We start from the raw sequence: 18,843 nt of genomic DNA, 5'->3' as shown, positions 1-18,843 counted from the left end.
AGTATTTGGACCATACGCGTATGGTCATGACCATATGGGTATATACTCATATGGTCCGACCATACGCGTATGGTCCGACCGTACGCGTATAGTCGGGGTAATTAACACTCTGTTACATTTTACTTTTAATACCTCTAAACTCGTCATATAATATGACCGTTCATTAAAAAGACGCTATCATGTAAGTAATTTTATTAATTTATATTATGATGACCAGATTAGTTAATTTTATATATAACAATTAAAAGTTTCACATAGTTAACTTTACTTACTTGTCAAAACAATAATAAACACATTTTATACCGATGGTCATTACCGATTTGTTAAAGTTTACGAGTGAATGGCAACTTAAAAAAATAATTCAAAAACAAATTTTAATGAACTGTTACACAAGAAGTCGATGGAAAGAAACATAGTTTACATAGTTGTCTTGTGAATATGGTGTTTTGCAATCATGTTACGATATTTGAGATCTAGAGCTCCTTAAAAACACCGTAGAAATACGAAAAGGATCATGCACAACCAAGACTTGCAAACGCCAAAAAAATATGAGACCATGTGAAAGTTAATATCACCCCAAGCCTACATGCAAGAATGTAATTAGCTATGAAAACTGTAGCATCAAAAATTATTTTTTACGAAGTATTTGAATTAAAAAAATAATACATTGTCATGTAACCATCATTGTTTTTTTTAGATAAAGTTTATGTACTTTTGAAAATTTTACCATGTAATTTAAAAAGAAATACTTATACGGTCCAAATACTCATATGGTCCGGCCCGTTAATAACCAAACGAGTATTATACTCATATGGTCCGACCATACGCGTACGGTCGGACCATACGCGAATGGTCGGACAATGTGAGTATACGCATATGGTCATGACCATACGCGTATGGTCCAAATACTCATATGGTCCGGGACATATATATAGACCATTATTAGTGCAATATAATATGCTTCTAGAACATCCATCAGTGTATTTACTTTTGATAGGCTTATTAATATGACAATGGTAGGATATGAATCTTGTACAAATGACTAAGACAGACTAAAGCTAATTTGAGGGGTGGTCGCGGGTGGGGTGGAGAGAGGGTGGAGAGGGGGAGATGGGAGGAGTGGGTCCTGATCCTGAAATTCCGGACTTAAAAAACCTGAAATCCCGAGATGCAGAATTTAAAGAAATTCATTTCCGAAATCCCGAAATCGAAAAATATATTCCCGGATCCCGTAAGGATCAATTCCAAAAAATCCTGAGCTTGAAAACACCCGATCCCGACGTCTCGAAAAAGGTCATGCCTCCCTCTAATCTCTACCCTACTTTCATTTTTGCCAAATCACCACTTTTACTTTCAACAATAAATTTGTGTACCCCATTAATGGCATTATGTTTTCTAGTCTGTGCATCCATGTGGTCGTTCGTTTGTTCGTCCGTCCGTCTGTCCCGCTTCAAGTTAACTGAGTTTTTGGTTGAGGTAGTTTTTGATGAAGTTAAAGTCCAGTCAACTCGAAACTTAGTAAATACAGTGCCGATTTGGCATGCGTGTACTATGGACACAATCTTGTTTCCACATCTTTTACTTATTTTAATATATATGCAACTTGTATGACCCCTTAAATAGTAAACATTTCAAAGAAAACAGTAGACAGAATACAGAAAATCTCCATTTGTTAAAGTAGTATAATCGTAGTTTACATGTAGATACACGCGAAAAATAATTGTCCTTTCTAAGGAGGAATAATAGTTTTGGTTCTTGCGATCTTAACACCATGATATGGAGAACGCTCTGATTGACTTATTTATTTTTCCTTTTTCTTTATTTTTCATACGATTGGTTGTACTTGTGCATGTTTCAAACCGAAAGTCTTATCTATGACTAAAAGTAAATCTGATGACGAAACCAATATCCGGACTCCTTTTTCCTCGTTTTTCTCCAAAAAGAACTCAATCTGAATAATTATAAATATGGATGACAAATGCGATTATGCACAGAAGCATGAAGGAAGAGAAGCGACACACACAATGAGGTCATCTCGTTTTATAGTATAGATATACTACATGTATTACTAAGGTGCATAAATTCATGAATGATAATCTTAATATCGTTATGTAAACAACCGTTCATTCATGGATATCAACCTAATCCTCCATTTAATAACATGCGTACATTGATGTATAATAATCTGGCTTTTTTTCTATGTGTTCATTTTTGTCAACAAAATACAATAAAGTAATGTTAACTATACATATTTGCTAAATATATATACTTTGTTTCAGATTTCTGTTGAGGATTTCTGTTTACACATACTTCAATATTAAACACATTTGGGTTTGTTCTCGGAAAATGCTGATTATCAAAGTAATGGTCACCAACTTAATTCTCACAATGGTGTGTTTAGTAACTCGTGGAAGTTTTCATAGTGGCAAGTACCTTGAAGCTCAGATACTGAAAGTGTTTTTCAACGTAGGACCACGAATGTGCATGTTACGCTGCACTAGGTACGCTGGATGTAATGCTCTTAACTTCGTTAAAAGTCATTTATACTGCGAACTGCTTAATTCGACTCAACAGGCCAAAACAATAGATAAGGAACATTACATGTACTCGGAAATGTCAACATGGACGATAGTAAGTACTTAAAGAACATGCGTCTTATTTCTATTTTTAACAATAATTGAGAGCATTAATACATGTGTAATAGCTTTGATTATTCATTCTTTAGATTATACATATTTGCCAATGTTATTATTTATTTTATTCAAGTAATTATATTTTGTACATACTTTTATTATAACTGTATATGCAGAATTTGTTTGCCTTTCCAAAATTATTCTTAAACCAGACTTTGTTATTTTACAAGATATTTAAAATATCTTTGGCCAAGTATTAGATAATGAAAACAAATCCCATATATCCCAATACATCATTGTTGTCACTACTGCTGATTAAAAGTACATTTCGTATGATTAATATAACAATTCCCATTGCACTATACGAAATGGCCTAAGGGTATCAAAAGTTCCCATCGAAACGGCGGAGAAAATCTTAGCAAAGGGACGTAATTGTGCCATAGAATCACACATTTCAGCGCAAGATTTATAACCAATTTTAGCGAAGATTAAACTTTGCATGCCAGTTTTATCTCTATATGTTGAACCCATTGTATAACAGATAATAAAAATACATACAAGATAAAACAAGACAGTACAATGTAAAAAGTATCATGTCCATAGAGCATCACTAAAAAACTCAAAGGTAATATCAAATGTTAAAATGTTATCCAATAAAATGTATGTAATGGGCTCTGGTATTCCCGTTGCACAAACAAATTGCAGCAAGGGACTGTTCTTTCTCTTTATCTTGTTGAGATTGTGTTACTCATTCGCCTATATTTCGTTTTTTTTTTTATATTATGTGGTTTTTGCATGATAGTATAAAGAAAAACATGAATAACTTGGTAACAACTATAAAATTGCTCATTATATTGAGTATACACCGACTCTTGATCATTATTTGTTGGCTTTTAATCACTCGGAAATTATAATAGTGAACATATCACATGTACAAACAACTTTAATATAAAGCCACCATGAATTACCGTTCATAGGTTTAGTTAGGGAATTTCATTCACATACTGAGGTAAAAATACAGTGTTTGTTTGATTTGTAGATACCACGGCCAACAGATAATTTGTATAGCCTAATGGGATGATCTTTCTTTTTTATACAATTAGTTATATCTTTAACAGACAAATTATAATGCGTATGTTTTTAGGAATTGGTAGTCCGATATCATAGTTATTAATACTTTTTGAATTGCTTCCTACGAATTTATCTAAATTTGACAAGCTATTTTCAGTAAAATAGGTTTCTCTCACTATGCTAAATAAAGTGCAATTTGTTCAATCCACTGACAAATGAATTGCTACGAATTGATAACAAATTTATTTTTATAGGAATCAGATACATGCTGGCCGAATCCGTGTTCATTTGGAGAAACCTGTATCATCACGAACAAAGACCTTCCAGTGTGTGTTAAACTAGGTACGAATTTCTTAAATTAGATAAGATGATCATTTACTGGTTAGTTATCCATGTAAACCGTCAACAGACATTTTGATAGCATTGTGTGATTTGATAACAAAAAATATAGTACCCAACTGAATGTGTCAAAGCAGAATAATAGAAAATAACATAAGTCTTATTTCAATATCACATCTCTATCAAACTAAGACAACAATATAATAACAAGTGCTCTGCAAAATGATTATATTGTGTTATGATATTGTAATTAATATGTTTATTTATGTTGGCCTAACTTGTGTTGTATGGCATGATAGTTGTTTACCAAATAATCTTATAACTGTGCAGTTTAGGAATCACTGGAACAATCACAGAATGATTGGAACTTTCTAGAATGATCCTTATAAAAGATGCGTAATTTAAACTTCTACGTTATTCCAGAAACCTCCGTTGTAACTTTCCAGGATTTTCCACAATGTTCCATTATAGAGTGTTCTAGAATTTTCCATGACAACACTATATATACAGACACTAAAGTTAAACTCTCATTAATATTAAACTTGGACATAGACATTGATAGACATTAGTATTCACAGCATTTGGATTGACACTTTTATTCTACAAACAACATCATACTGGATTGTGACATTAGTAGTGAACGTAATATTCAAATTGGATTCCGAAAGATTTCCGGATACAGATAAAGATAACAGATTGGACTCATATTTTGACAGTTTAGTTAACAGTAATATTTGTGTAATACCTTTTATAAACTTTTGTATATTAAATATTGTTTAATTTTACTATTGATTTGTGTCTTTTGTTGGCTACAATTTAAAGGCGATTTCTGGCTTTAACAGAAATTGGGGGCTCGTCCGGGAGTCTTAAAAATATTTTATTCAAAATTTGTTTAGTATTTTTATTATAACTAGCCAACAAAATTCTACAAAATGGCATTTGATGCTGGTAAATTTTTGAAAACGCCAGACCTGGAGAGTTTTGATAATTGAAAGAAAGAGGAATTAGTGTTGCTTGCTAAACATCTGAAATTAGTTTTTAAAATATCTAGGAGAAAACAAATTATGAAAAATTTGGCTATAGACAAATTAGTTGACGAAGAAATTTTAGGTGAAGAGGCTCTTGATCTTAAGGTTGAAAATGTTGACGCCTTTAAATTAAAACAGCTTGAATTAGAACATGAACTTAGATTAAAAGAACTGGAAATGAAGGAAAGATTGGAAATGGATAAACAAGAAAAAGAAAAAGAAGATGAATTCAAATTAAAACAGGCAGAACTTGAAATGAGGGAAAGGCTACAGATGGAAAAACTGTAAATTGAAATGGTCAAAGAAGAAAGCAACACTAAAGTCCAGTCAAAATCAGATTATTTTGATGCAGCAAAAATATACGTTTGGTTCCAAAATTTTGTGAAAAAACAGTCGATAAATATTTTCCACAGTTTGAGAAAATTGCTAATAATTTGAAATGGCCAATGCCGTATTGGACTACCATGCTGCAAAGTGTTTTTGAGGGTAAGGCCGCTGAAATATACGCTGCACTTCCATCAGAAAAAAGTTCTAATTATGACACGGTGAAACAGGAAGTTTTGAAAGCCTATGAGCGAGTACCAGAAGCATATAGACAGAAATTTAGATCTTATAAAAAGTTTGATTCACAAACATATGTGGAATTTGCTCGGGAAAAAGAAGATCTATTTGATAAATGGCTTACGTCAAAGAAAACAGGTAACGATTTTAATAACCTAAGACAACTGATGTTATTAGAAGAGTTCAAACAATGTGTTCATTTAGACTTAAAAACACATTTAGACGACAAAACTGTTGAGTCAAACATGATGCAGCTGTTATTTCAGATAATTATACTCTTTCACATAAAAGAAGTTTCAAGGGTCAAAATGTTAATACTTCCAGTGGAAATTACAAAAATCAAAGCACTGAACATACTGATAGTAAGCCTGTTCCACAGAATAAGAGTCATTCCAGTTATAATATGTCTAGTCCAAAATTTGATACTTTTGAGAAGAAGTCACTGATTTGTGCTTATTGTAAGAAGACTGGTCACCTGATGGCTGATTGTTTTAGACTCCAAAAGAAGAATCAACGAGATAATAAGCCGAAGACCAGTGCATGTACGACACCTTACATTTCCAGTGCGTTGGAATGTCCTGCGAGTCAGGCTTTTAAGTCCAGTTTTTGTGATTATATGGAGGAATATAAACCCTTTATGTCTGATGGGTTTGTTTCTATTGTTGATGATACCACTCTTCAGCCTATTAAGATTTTACGAGACACTGGAGCTTCTCAGTCTTTATTGTTAGAAGGTGTGTTGCCTTTGTCCGAGAAGACTTCTGTTGGTGCCTCCGTTTTGTTACAAGGTGAAGAGTTGAGTTGTATAGATGTTCCTCTCCATCGTATCTATCTGAAGTCAGATTTGATAACTGGACCAGTTATTGTGGGTGTTCGTCCTAATCTCCCTGTTGAGGGTGTTACATTATTGCTAGGAAATGATCTAGCTAGAAACAAAGTGGTTGCTGAACCAATTGTTACCAGTGAACCGGTGGTGGATGTTAAATCACCTGAAGATGATGCTGAATTATATCCAGCTTGTGTTGTTACTAGGGCGATGGCTAGAAAACAACAAGATGAGAATTTGCAAACAGACAAGTTTGCTTACATGGACCTTTCTGACACTTTCATAGCTGACATTGAAGGTCCTGGTAGCTCAGAAAAGACCATAAAAAGACCACCTAGTGATAACAAGAATGTTATTATGCCATGGCCGGACGTAAACAGCCATTCATTAAACAGAAAGAACCTTTTCGAAGAACAAAATAAAGACCCTGAGGTTCTTCAGCTCATCCAGAGGGCTCAACCACAGGAGGAAGCAGAAAAAGTGGCAGAATGCTATTTCCATCAGGACGGCATTTTAATGAGGAAGTGGAGGCCTCCTGATGCTACCCCAGAGGAGGAATGGAGAGTGGTGTACCAAGTGGTGGTGCCTAAAGTTTATAGGCAAGAAATTATTGGTCTTGCCCATGACACCCCCTTGGCTGGACACTTAGGTATAAGGAAGACTTGCCTAAAAATATTGCAACATTTCTACTGGCCCAGACTGAGAAACGATGTTGCAGAACACTGCAAATCATGCCATATATGCCAGGTTGTTGGTAAACCTAACCAGAAAATACCACCAGCACCACTTCTGCCTATTCCAGCCTTTGACGAACCTTTCAGCAGAGTTCTAATTGACTGCGTTGGACCTTTACCAAAGACCAAGACTGGAAATGCGTATTTATTGACAATCATGTGTACATCTACTCGCTTTCCTGAAGCTATTCCGCTCAGAAATATCAAGACACCTACTATCGTCAAAGCTTTGATCAAATTTTTCACATTAGTAGGACTTCCTAAGTCTATACAGTCCGACCAGGGATCAAATTTCATGTCAGGTTTATTTCAGCAAGTCGTGTACCAGTTAGGGATTGCTCAGTACAGATCAAGTGCTTATCATCTCAGAATCTCAAGGTGCATTAGAACGTTTTCATCAAACATTGAAGAACCTGATTAGAACTTTTTGTCTTCAATTTGACAAAGACTGGGATGATGGAGTTCACTTTCTACTTTTTGCAGTCCGAGAGGCTGTTCAAGAATCCCTTGGATTCCGAAAGATTTCCGGATACAGATAAAGATAACAGATTGGACTCATATTTTGACAGTTAAGTTAACAGTAATATTTGTGTAATACCTTTTGTAAACTTTTGTATATTAAATATTGTTAAATTTTACTATTGATTTGTGTCTTTTGTTGGCTACAATTTAAAGGCGATTTCTGGCCGTAACAATTGCTTGAGGGTTGATATGGAGTGTGATATTGACTAGGCTTTACAGTCATGGTGTAAACTTCCCACTAACACCATTCATTACATGTATACACCATTACAACTTACACCCTGTTTCATTACACCATACACATTACAGATTACATCATACTTCAATTAAATTTCTAAGAAATCGTGCGACTACACAAATTTGTATTTATTTAAAAAAAAAGAAGAAATGTTGATCACAATATTGTTAAGTAATGAATAAAATCAAAATTCAGTTATAATCAATATTTTGAATAGTTTTAAATGTTAAATAAAAAAAAATATACCCAAATTGCTTTGAGAGCTCTATTTTGGAATGTATTAATGAATATCGTCCAGAGAAAGAATATCAATATCTAAATGTAAATCGTAATTGTTTTATCAAAGTTATCTGCATTTATAATCAAAATCATCAAATGTAAATCGTACTATGAGAAAGTGTTTAAATACTTTTATGTTTCTCAATATTTACAAATACACCAAGTTTTAATTTACTGAACCGGTTAAACATGTTAAGGTTACGTCAAATGTGTTCTGCCTATGTTTATAAGATGTAGTATTTAATTTTATTGTCGTTAAGGACTGACTTTTATTTAATTTACCTTTGCTGATTGGATTTTTTTTCCTTTATTATTCGACGTTCATCTTTTTTGTGTGTTTTGTACATAATTAAATGGTTGCATATCATTCTTATTTGAATACAGATAATGTGTTCATGCTAACAATATATGTCCTCATGACTCGTTATACTTTCTTATGTTATGTTATCATGAGGGTGCATAGATTGTTGTTTGTAAAATGACCACTATCAAATATTTTGTCGTTGGCAATAAACTTGATTTAAAAAAAGGGTCAACATATTTAAACACAAACAACTACTTTTGGTTAGCAACAAAGATTTTGAGATTACAAAGACACGGGAATGCACTGAATATAAATCACAGAAACTTATATATCTCTGGATTTAACCGATTTGAGCAATAATCCAATTGTTCTTATGATGATATGAAAACAGCACATGATACTTTAAAAAACATCAACGCACAAGAGATATAAAAAAATATGGACAAATTATTTTATAGATTTCATTGAAACACGCTAGTTTTACAATTTACACTTTAAAACACTTTGTCAATGATATTGATGAATTCTTATTATTTTATAAACTAACAAGGTCATCGGTATAGATCGACCTTATATACTTCTGGAGCAACAGATATCACCTTCGATTTTTGGAATGGTTCGTATTTTTTTCTGTTGGTCTCTTTTTTTAGCTATGCGTGGTATTTTTTTCGACTCTTGCGTTTCAATGTGAGTTTAGAATCTGTTGCCTCGATCCCTTTCATCAACTAAGTTGATTTTATTGTAGAGAGATCAGATTATCTAGGTTGTTACAAGGATGATGCTAGCAGGCACTTGAAACACAACTTAACATACAGCGACAACATGTCTCTTGCATTCTGTAAGCAACATTGCAGTGGATACCGATTTTGTGGCATGCAAGTTCGTATCTTTCAATATTTACAAAGACCATTTTTACCTAGGTTAACAAAAATCAATTTGATGTCAAGCAACAGTTAATTGAATATACATTAATACCTGTACCCTCTACAAAAAGTCGAAAAGCAAATGATAAAGTAAAATTGCGAATGTAACAGGGGAATATATCAAAGTAACAAAAACCCGATCAAAGAGAAAAAAAAACAGCAGAAGACCACCAATGGGACTTCAACACATTAAGAAAATAATCACTACAACAATTCTACTTTGAATCTCCTCATTATTTCACATTATGCACTGGTTACCTTAATTGCACATAAAAAAACCGATAAAATATCGTTCATTTCTGCCTCCAGATAAAGTTCTACTTTCAAATCAAAATGTCGAGTTGTTAACGAATTATAATTTATAATTTGTAGGTAGGTTCCTATTGTATGTGCGGAAATGTCCTGATTGAAAGTAAATATCCAAAAATTGTAGAAGCAGAATGCGACTACGATTGTAAAGGAGAACCAGGACGAAAATGTGGTGCAGCTTGGAAAAATTCAATTTATTTAGGTAAAAAAAATATATTTTATTATAATTAACAGTCACTACTCTAGATTAACAGTTACTACTTTCGATTAACAGTCACTAGTTTCGATTAACAGTACCTACATTTGTTCTCTCTATTAATAGTCACTAGTCTCAATTAACAGTCACTTGTCTATATTAACAGACACTAGTCTCGATTAACAGTCATTAGTCTTGATTAACAGTCACTAGTCTCAATTAACAGGCACTAATCTCGATTAACAGTCACTTGTCTCGATTGACAGTCACTACTCTCGATAAACAGTCACTCGTCTCTATTAACAGTGACTTGTCTCGATAAACAGTCACTTGTCTCTATTTACAGTCACTAGTCTCGATTTATAGTCAGTAGTCTCGATTAACAGTCACTTGTCTCGATTGACAGTCACTACTCTCGATAAACAGTCACTCGTCTCTATTAACAGTCACTTGTCTCGATAAACAGTCACTTGTCTCTATTTACGGTCACTAGTCTCGATAAATAATCACTTTTTTCGGTCCCAAGTCTCGAATAATAGTCACTAGTCTCGATTAACAGTCACCAATCTCGATTAACATTCACTTGTCTTGATTAACAGTCACTACTCTCGATTAACAGTCACTTGTCTCAAAAATAGTCACTAGTCTTGATTAACAGTCATTAGTCACGATTGACAGTCACCAGTATCGATTAATAGTCACTAGTTTCGATAAACAGTCACTATTCCCGATTAACAGTCACTAGTCTCGATTAACAGTACCTACATTTTTACCTTCTGTTAACAGTCACTTGTCTCGGTTAACAGTCACTACTCTCGATTAACAGTCACTAGTCTCGATTAACAGTTATTAGTCTCGATTAACAGTTACTTGTCTCGATTTACAGCCACTAGTTTCGATTAACAGTCACTTGTCTCGATTAACAGCCACTTATCTCGATTTACAGCCACTAGTTTCGATTAACAGTCACTTGTCTCGATTAACAGCCACTTATCTCGATTTACAGCCACTAGTTTTGATTAACAGTACTTATATTTGTACTCTCTTTTAACAGTCACTAGTCTCGATTACATTGTCGTGCCAGTTTGATACCACAAAAACATCAATAATGGACAGCCAACAGCATTGTCTAATTAACTAGAGGCTCCTAGGATCACGAGTCATTTTCGAAATGTTGAAGTGCAAAGTTTGAGTTTTATGATATATCTCAATCAAATTGTTTTTGGGTCAAATATAGGTTATTCTCATTATGATATTTGTCAATATTTAATGTAATTATTGGCACTTATATGTGAGTATACCCAATTTAAAACTAATAACCAAATCAAATCTAAACAAAAACTTTTTGAAAATGACATTTTAAAGGTGTTTGATTTCATGATTAGCATGACAAATCTGTAACGTTTGATCTGTTTTCAACAAATAATCGGCATTTTCATGGCAATCAACTGTAGCCCTGTTATTTGCAGAGTTTTTTCATATGAAACTGACTTCATAAGGCGGTTGCAATTGTGAAGCAGTTTCTGCTTATTCTTCCTAAACATTAGATTCCTAAGATCACCCAAAGCTTGTGGTCGGGTTCGTGTTGCGCAGTCTTAAGCTTTTATGTTGTTTGTTTTTATTGTGTGTTTTGTTTGTTTACTGTTGATTGATAAATGGACTTGTTTTGTTTCGTATATTTGTTTAGGCTTTGCGTTGTCCCTTGCAACTAGGCGATTGGGTTTAAATGTCGCTTTGATGTCTTCCGCATTTCTTGTTTTTCCATTACATTTCTTGGAAATAAAACTGAAAAACGGTAAAAAGATAAGATTGAAAAAAAGATGCAGTGTGAAAGAGGTTAACAATGTACAGTTGGATGTAGAGCAAGCATTACATGTACATGGGCACTTCAAGTATACGCCGTATTAACTGTACGTTAACTCAGAATTTGCAGTAGATATAAAAAGTAAGCAAGGTTTACTTTCGCGTTTACCTCTGCGTTAACGCAAAATCTGCGTGTCTTCTTATTTTCTAAAGAGTGAGCGTGCGTTAACGTTCGCGTTTACTTCCGCGTTTACTTTAAATAACGCGAAAGGGAACGCACTTTTACTGTTTGTAGTGAACGCGCGTTAACGCAAATAGTATGCGTATCCTGGACACACTGACCTTATATATCAAATGATAAAATACATCAAACTTAAAAGATCAAGTGTTCATTTTCAATTGACATATTGACGATAACAGTAAATTTATAATGCTATTACATCTCTTTAATTAATTGAAAATTAACCATACAAAACTTCTTTTTTTTTATTCAAATAATTAAATCATTACCAAAATTCAGCATTTTTTTACATCTCAGATTGTCCGACTCAGGATGACTCGTAGAAAATAAAATTATTTGACCTCATTAACCAAACCTGACAACATTTGCCCTTAATAAATTAAATCTATATAGCTGCCCAGTAATTCAGTTATTTTTTTTTAGATCAGGAGGGACTGTATAATACAAATGACAGCAATATTGGACAGCATCGATTGAGAGTGCCAGCAAAATATTGAATTGTAAATAAATATTATAATTGTTCATATCTCAGACTGACTCATATAACAAAATTATTGGTCCGCATCAACCAAAACCGGCTATATTTTGAATATATTATGTAGATCTTAATAGCATCATAGTAAATCAGTTATATTTTGATATCAGGATGGATTGTTTAATACCTATGACAGCAATTTTGGAAAAAAAAACTAAACATTTTATATTCATCAATTTATTGTGCCAGCATGTCCTCATTTATTCAGAATATTGAATTGTAAACACATATCAGAAGTTTCATACATCGGAATGACTCGTATAACAAAATTATTGGTCAGCATGAACAGAAACTGACCATATTGGTGCTTTATTATGTAAATATTAATAGTCAAATAGTAAATGAATTATATTTTTATATCAGGCTGAGTTTTTTAATATAAATGACAGCAATATTGAAAAAAACTAAAAAAACTGGTATGCATCAATTTTTAGTGCCAGCATGTCCTTTTTTTATTCAAAATATTGAGTCGTAAACAATTATCAGAAGTTGAATTCCTAAGTTACACTATCACTTAACGGGGAAAGTAAACGCCCGTTTAATTTCAAGTACACGTTTTAAAACAGTTGTGAAATCTGACTAAAGGGACATAAAGTAAACGCGCTTTTGCTCGGATAGGCATTCCATGTTGACCAAGTTAACGTAATTGAAGTAAACGTACGTTTACATTCAACGCGCACATTGAGATTGACTTACGAAATATGTGCACGCGGAATTAACATGCATTTAATTTATGTAATGTTTGGTCTGCACCCAACTGTAGGTAACCGTATGACTGCCAATAATGAGCAAAATCCATTCCGCATAGTCATTTTTAAAGGTCCCCAGCATGGTAAATGTCAATAATACTCATAACGATGATTGTCAAAAGACCCAAATGTTGCTAAACACCTATCCGACCGCCATGATGAATACATTGTATGTTGTTGTCCCCGCAGACACAACCCCAAATAACATCGTTTCTGTGTGTAAAAGTCATTACATTAACTGCTTGATAAAGGAATTAGGTATTGACAATTCACTTGGAACCTCAACATTACCCTCACGACACTTACCAAAGAGGAAATCCTGGATAATCATAGGTCTGTTCTTTGTTCCTTTGGAATTTCAACCAAGTATGAAGAACTGGATCTTCCATCACTGTATTGGATACCTAAACTACATAAGTGTCCTTACAAACAACGGTATATTGCTGGGTCTTCCAAGTGCTCCACGAAACCTCTTTCTAAATTATTAACATCTATTTTATCAGCAATCAAAGACGAGCTTCACAGTTATTGTGAAACTGCCGATTCTTGAGGTGGCGCGAATCAGATGTGGATACTTAAAAATTCAAAAGATCTTTAAGAGTACATACAATCTAACTCTCTGTCATCTTGTAACAGTAATAAAACATTTGACTTTTCTACTCTTTACACAAGTATTCCGCATTCTAAACTAAAAGACAAATTGAAAGAGTTGGTATAACTGTGCTTCATAAAAAAAAAGAATGACCAATGTAGATACAAGTATCTTGTTTTAGGGAGGGACTTTGTAAAGAATCACTCTGATTCATACAAAAAATTCTCTGAAACTGATATTATCAAGATGTTTGATTTCTTGATTGAAAAACATATTTGTTACGTTCGGAGGACGTGTTTTTCAACAGACTGTCGGTATTCCAATGGGAAGAAACTGTGCCCCTCTACTTGCCGACTTGTTTGTTAGTTATTATGAGGCTGACTACATGCAGGAACTTCTCAGGAAGAAAGATAAGAAGTTAGCAATATCCCTTATCTCTACGTTTTGCTATATAGATGATGTTCTTTCACTAAACAATTCAAAATTTGCTGACTATGTGGAACGCATCTATCCCATCGAACTAGAGATAAAGGATACCACAGATACAGTTAAGTCGGCTTCATATCTTGACTTACATCTAGAAATTGACAATGAGGGTCGGTTGAAAACAAAACTTTACGACAAAAGAGATGATTTCAGTTTCCAATTGTGAACTTTCCATTTCTAAGTAGCAACAATCCAGCAGCACCTGCATACGGAGTATATATCTCCCAATTGATACGATATTCCCGTGCTTGCATTTCCTATCATGATTTTCTTGATAGAGGGTTGCTGCTCACAAGGAAGCTGTTACACCAAGATTTCCAAATGGTGAAGTTGAAATCATCTCTTCGTAAATTTTACGGACGCCACCACGAGTTGGTTGACCGTTATGGAATAACCGTTTCACAAATGATATCGGATATGTTCCTTACGTCGTAACTACAATCCCCTTCCCTTTCATGAATGTAACCTACCGAATAAGACTATTTACCGGATTTGTAATCACATAAGCAACACGACGGGTGCCGCATGTACCCTTCCAGAGCACATGAGATCACCCCTAGTTTCTGGTTGGGTTCGTGTTGTTTATTCTTTAGTTTTCTATGTTGTGTCATGTATACTATTGTTTTTCTGTTTGTCTTTTTAATTTTAATTTTTAGCCATGGCGTTGTCAGTTTGTTTTATATTTTTGAGTTTGATTGTCCCTTTAGTATCTTTCGTCCCTTTCTTTGTAAGTTCATTTTAACTGAATTTCGTTCGTAGTTTCATTTTGTAAATTTTGTGTTGGTTAACGTTATAGATATTTACAGATATAATCTACTGATATTAAATTACTCTTACAAAAAGTCGACGAGAGACTTTTATAATGCAAGTATTTCTAAAAGAACACGAATTGCTATATTGAACTTTCACACGTTATGCCGAACAAAATTCCAAGTTAACTTCTGAGTATCATATTCCCCTCAGAAATGTCGGGACAAAATCGTGCGGCGTTACGCGCTGTTTATGTAAATAACGTCCTGAAATTCTCATTTTCTAAATAGCTTTAGCTAATATCATTATCGTGTTCAAACTTATTCTAGACGTTAAAACAAAGGGATAATTAAATTAACAATGTGTATTCGTACTGTTTATCAATATTGATGTCGTGGTAAGTAATATAAATAAAAACAATTGAATAAGAAAAAATACAGGTTTGCAAACTAATATTGGAAGGTCAGATAGTAAACAAAGCTTAGGAAGTGGAATAAAACATTTTCCTTGGCCTCGGGAGATATGAATATTTGTTCACCTTCGACAAATCATATTTCCTTCGGATAGAACCCTCGTAAAAACATGAATATTCTTTGGTGAACAAATCTACATGTCTCCCTCAGGCACGGGAAGTAAATGTAAATTATTCAACATGTTCAATAGTTCAATTATTTATTTTACACTATCGTAAACATTTTAATTGATAAATCAGTAATGTGTTCTGATAAAAGCCGATATTTATCATATTCAATTAACAAAAGCATGGTCTGGCTTTGCTCATGATGAACACACTGATCGATGGTTTTGTAAGAATCCATCATAGCATTTTGTGATCCAATGAAAATGTCAAGTTGGTGCCTTTAATAGCCTCTATATAAAAAGATGTGGTATGATTGCCAATGAGACCACACTCCTGAAAAAAACAAAAATTACACATAAATTAGTAGACCATGTGTATAGAATATTAGTTTTTCTCATTAAATGCCGTGCCGTCGTCTATGATTGTTCTACGTCAAATTCATTAGATCTTGGTTGGAGAATTTAAATGATTGACAAACACACCACATCTACTTTTTTTATATTATATTGTAATTCCACGTATCTGGATCAATTATTTTCTTGAATAGGCTCAATTACACAATTTCTGACATATCTTTTCAAACTGATACAATATTCATGATTGTAATTTAACAAGTAACTATACTATCCGTTACAGAGAACAAAATAAAGATGATTATTTTATGAAAGATACTAGCCTTTGACGGAATATCAGAACCTAAGGGAAATATTACGAAATGATAACATGAATTTAAATGAACATACATCCTACATAGAAAATTGTTAAATTGTCAAAGGTTATGTAAAAACTTTTCATTCTGATATGAAAGATGTTATTTTTTCTTTATATTTTACAGTTTGAAGAGCCCTAATCAAGACCACCGTTATGAATTGAACGACACAAATGCCTATCAAAAGTATTAGTGAACCATATGGTTGAACATTATCAAATCTGGAAATTGAATACATGCATTAATTTGTTTATAAAATGCCATTTTGTCCTGTTTTTAGGGTGAATACATTTTTCTTTCTAATGATCGACTCTCTCATACTTGCACACATGTTACATTTATAAATCTTTCTGCATGTTTGTCAAACTTTCAAAATGCACAGCTGTATAATATGAATACAGCCGTCTGCAATGCAAACCTTGTTTGAGTAAATATTATTTCAAAATGCAAAGGAAATCTGATGTTTTGCAGTTTTCGTTCGTTAGTGTGGTCCAAATTGTTAATCGTATTTTTTTGTATGTAGATTAGACGGTTGATTTTCCTGTTAGAAGAGTTTATATTTGTCATTTTATTGGCCCCTCATACGTTGATGTTCGGTGTGAGGCATTTTGAATTTTTTGATTTGGATGGAAAGTTGTCTCATTGGCACTCTTACCACTTCCTCCTCTATCTGTATAAAATCATTGTTTGCTAACATGATAATAATGAGGTGACACAACATAACTATAAAGAACTAAATAATACCGTCTATAAATGACAGCTTTGATTATAGAATGAAATTTAAAACAGTGTGGCTGTGGCCATTGATTGACACATTAAATTCATCCATTGACTGGGACAATTTAGTGAACGTTTGTCTGTAACGATCACTGTTAACGACGTATCTACGATAGAAATTTAAACTGTGGGGTCACCAATGGTTTCTTACCGCCTTTAATTATTAAATAATTCGAAAAATTAATCAGTAATAACCTTTATGTTTTGATTTATATAATTGGTATCAATCAAACATCGTGATATTTCTGATTAATTTTTCGAATTACTTTATCAAGGTGTTGAGAACCTTTGGTGACCCCATAGTTTAAGTGTCTTTAAAAAGTACATAGTGAGCAGTGGTCGTTACATACAAACGTTCACCTAAACTGTCCAAGTCAATGGATGAATTTAATGTGTCTATCAATGGCCACAGCCACACTGGTTTGAATTTCATTCTATTCATTAAGAACTTTGGACCATCCTTTCAAGCCCATTTAACACTAATGAACATACTAAATGGTTTTAAGAAGGATGTACAAAAAAATAATCAACGTTTGTTTTAATCCTATGATGATTAAAGACGTAGCAATGTCTCATTTAATTTATCACTTTTATTTGTGAACACTATATATTCGTTTGTAAGACAAGGACAATCTTTAACGAACCTAATTGTATCATTTGAATGAGTTATTAGATCAAAACCCACGGCTACAATGGATTAATAAGGACTTTCAAATGACTTATAGATAAGTACGCAGCACAATAGCTAGTAAATAAGTTTTTGCTAAGAATGGTCTGAAAATAGATCATAATATTCGAAAATTAAAGGTGTTAAACATATATACACATATATATATTATAATAATTTGATCAAATAATATAAAAGTACCCTCAACTTAAATTCTGACCTGATCTTGATTTAATTAGTATGAATCAGTATTCTTTTTTGTCCTAGTAGATTCTGGAATTCCAGATTTTACCTTTTAGATTGCATACTGTAACAATGAATAGTATGATTACTTAGCATACATACACTTAGAGTCAGATAAACTATTGCATATACAACAGTCTTGATGTATATTCAATGAAAAAACGTGAGATCCCAAAAGAACGAACAATAAGTTTCAACTATGGAAAAACCTAAATCGGATACGTTGACAGGGTTTAAACAAAGATTAAAAAAACCGGATCACCGTGGAAGGTCTCAAATAAAATGCCAAACTCAAAATCTAAATAATGATAATACACTTCAGGTAAAATATTTGATTGAGCAACACAAATTTCATGAGACACTTCCTGTTTGTTTATGTCACTCACAGACACATTCGTACTGAATTAATATAACGATTTGAAATTAAAACACAACTTTATTAAAAAGCATAACCGTTAGCTGCTAAAACAATACAAATGCATATAGTGAACCTAACATAATTAAAAAAAACTGTAAATCAATCACCAAAAAGAAACCACAAATCAAGTGTAGTACCCACAGAACAACAGTTACATAACTTACATAACTTACTGATTTACAGTAATACCCGTCGTATTTGTAAGGTTGTTCACTTTAAACACATGCAACTAGGTGCATTTTTTAAAGACCATCTTAACTTATTGTGGTATAATGGGTAAACTTTTGACAAACACTTTGAAAAGGCAAATTCTAGCAACAGAAATGCATA

The 18,843-nt window shown here is 33.2% G+C and overlaps 1 long non-coding RNA gene across 1 annotated transcript; it reads left to right on the top strand.

Moving 5' to 3' along the window:
• Positions 1-3,960: 3,960 nt before the first annotated feature.
• Positions 3,961-16,646, top strand: LOC134696859 (uncharacterized). The gene is made up of 4 exons (XR_010103025.1): positions 3,961-4,046; positions 9,281-9,414; positions 9,831-9,969; positions 16,535-16,646. It is a non-coding gene; the product is annotated as an uncharacterized LOC134696859 (long non-coding RNA).
• Positions 16,647-18,843: the final 2,197 nt, after the last annotated feature.

Source organism: Mytilus trossulus, chromosome 14, assembly GCF_036588685.1.
Source record: "Mytilus trossulus isolate FHL-02 chromosome 14, PNRI_Mtr1.1.1.hap1, whole genome shotgun sequence".
Lineage (NCBI taxonomy): Eukaryota > Metazoa > Mollusca > Bivalvia > Mytilida > Mytilidae > Mytilus > Mytilus trossulus.
Note: the sequence above shows the minus strand (reverse complement) of the source record. Positions and strands in the feature narration are given on the sequence as shown.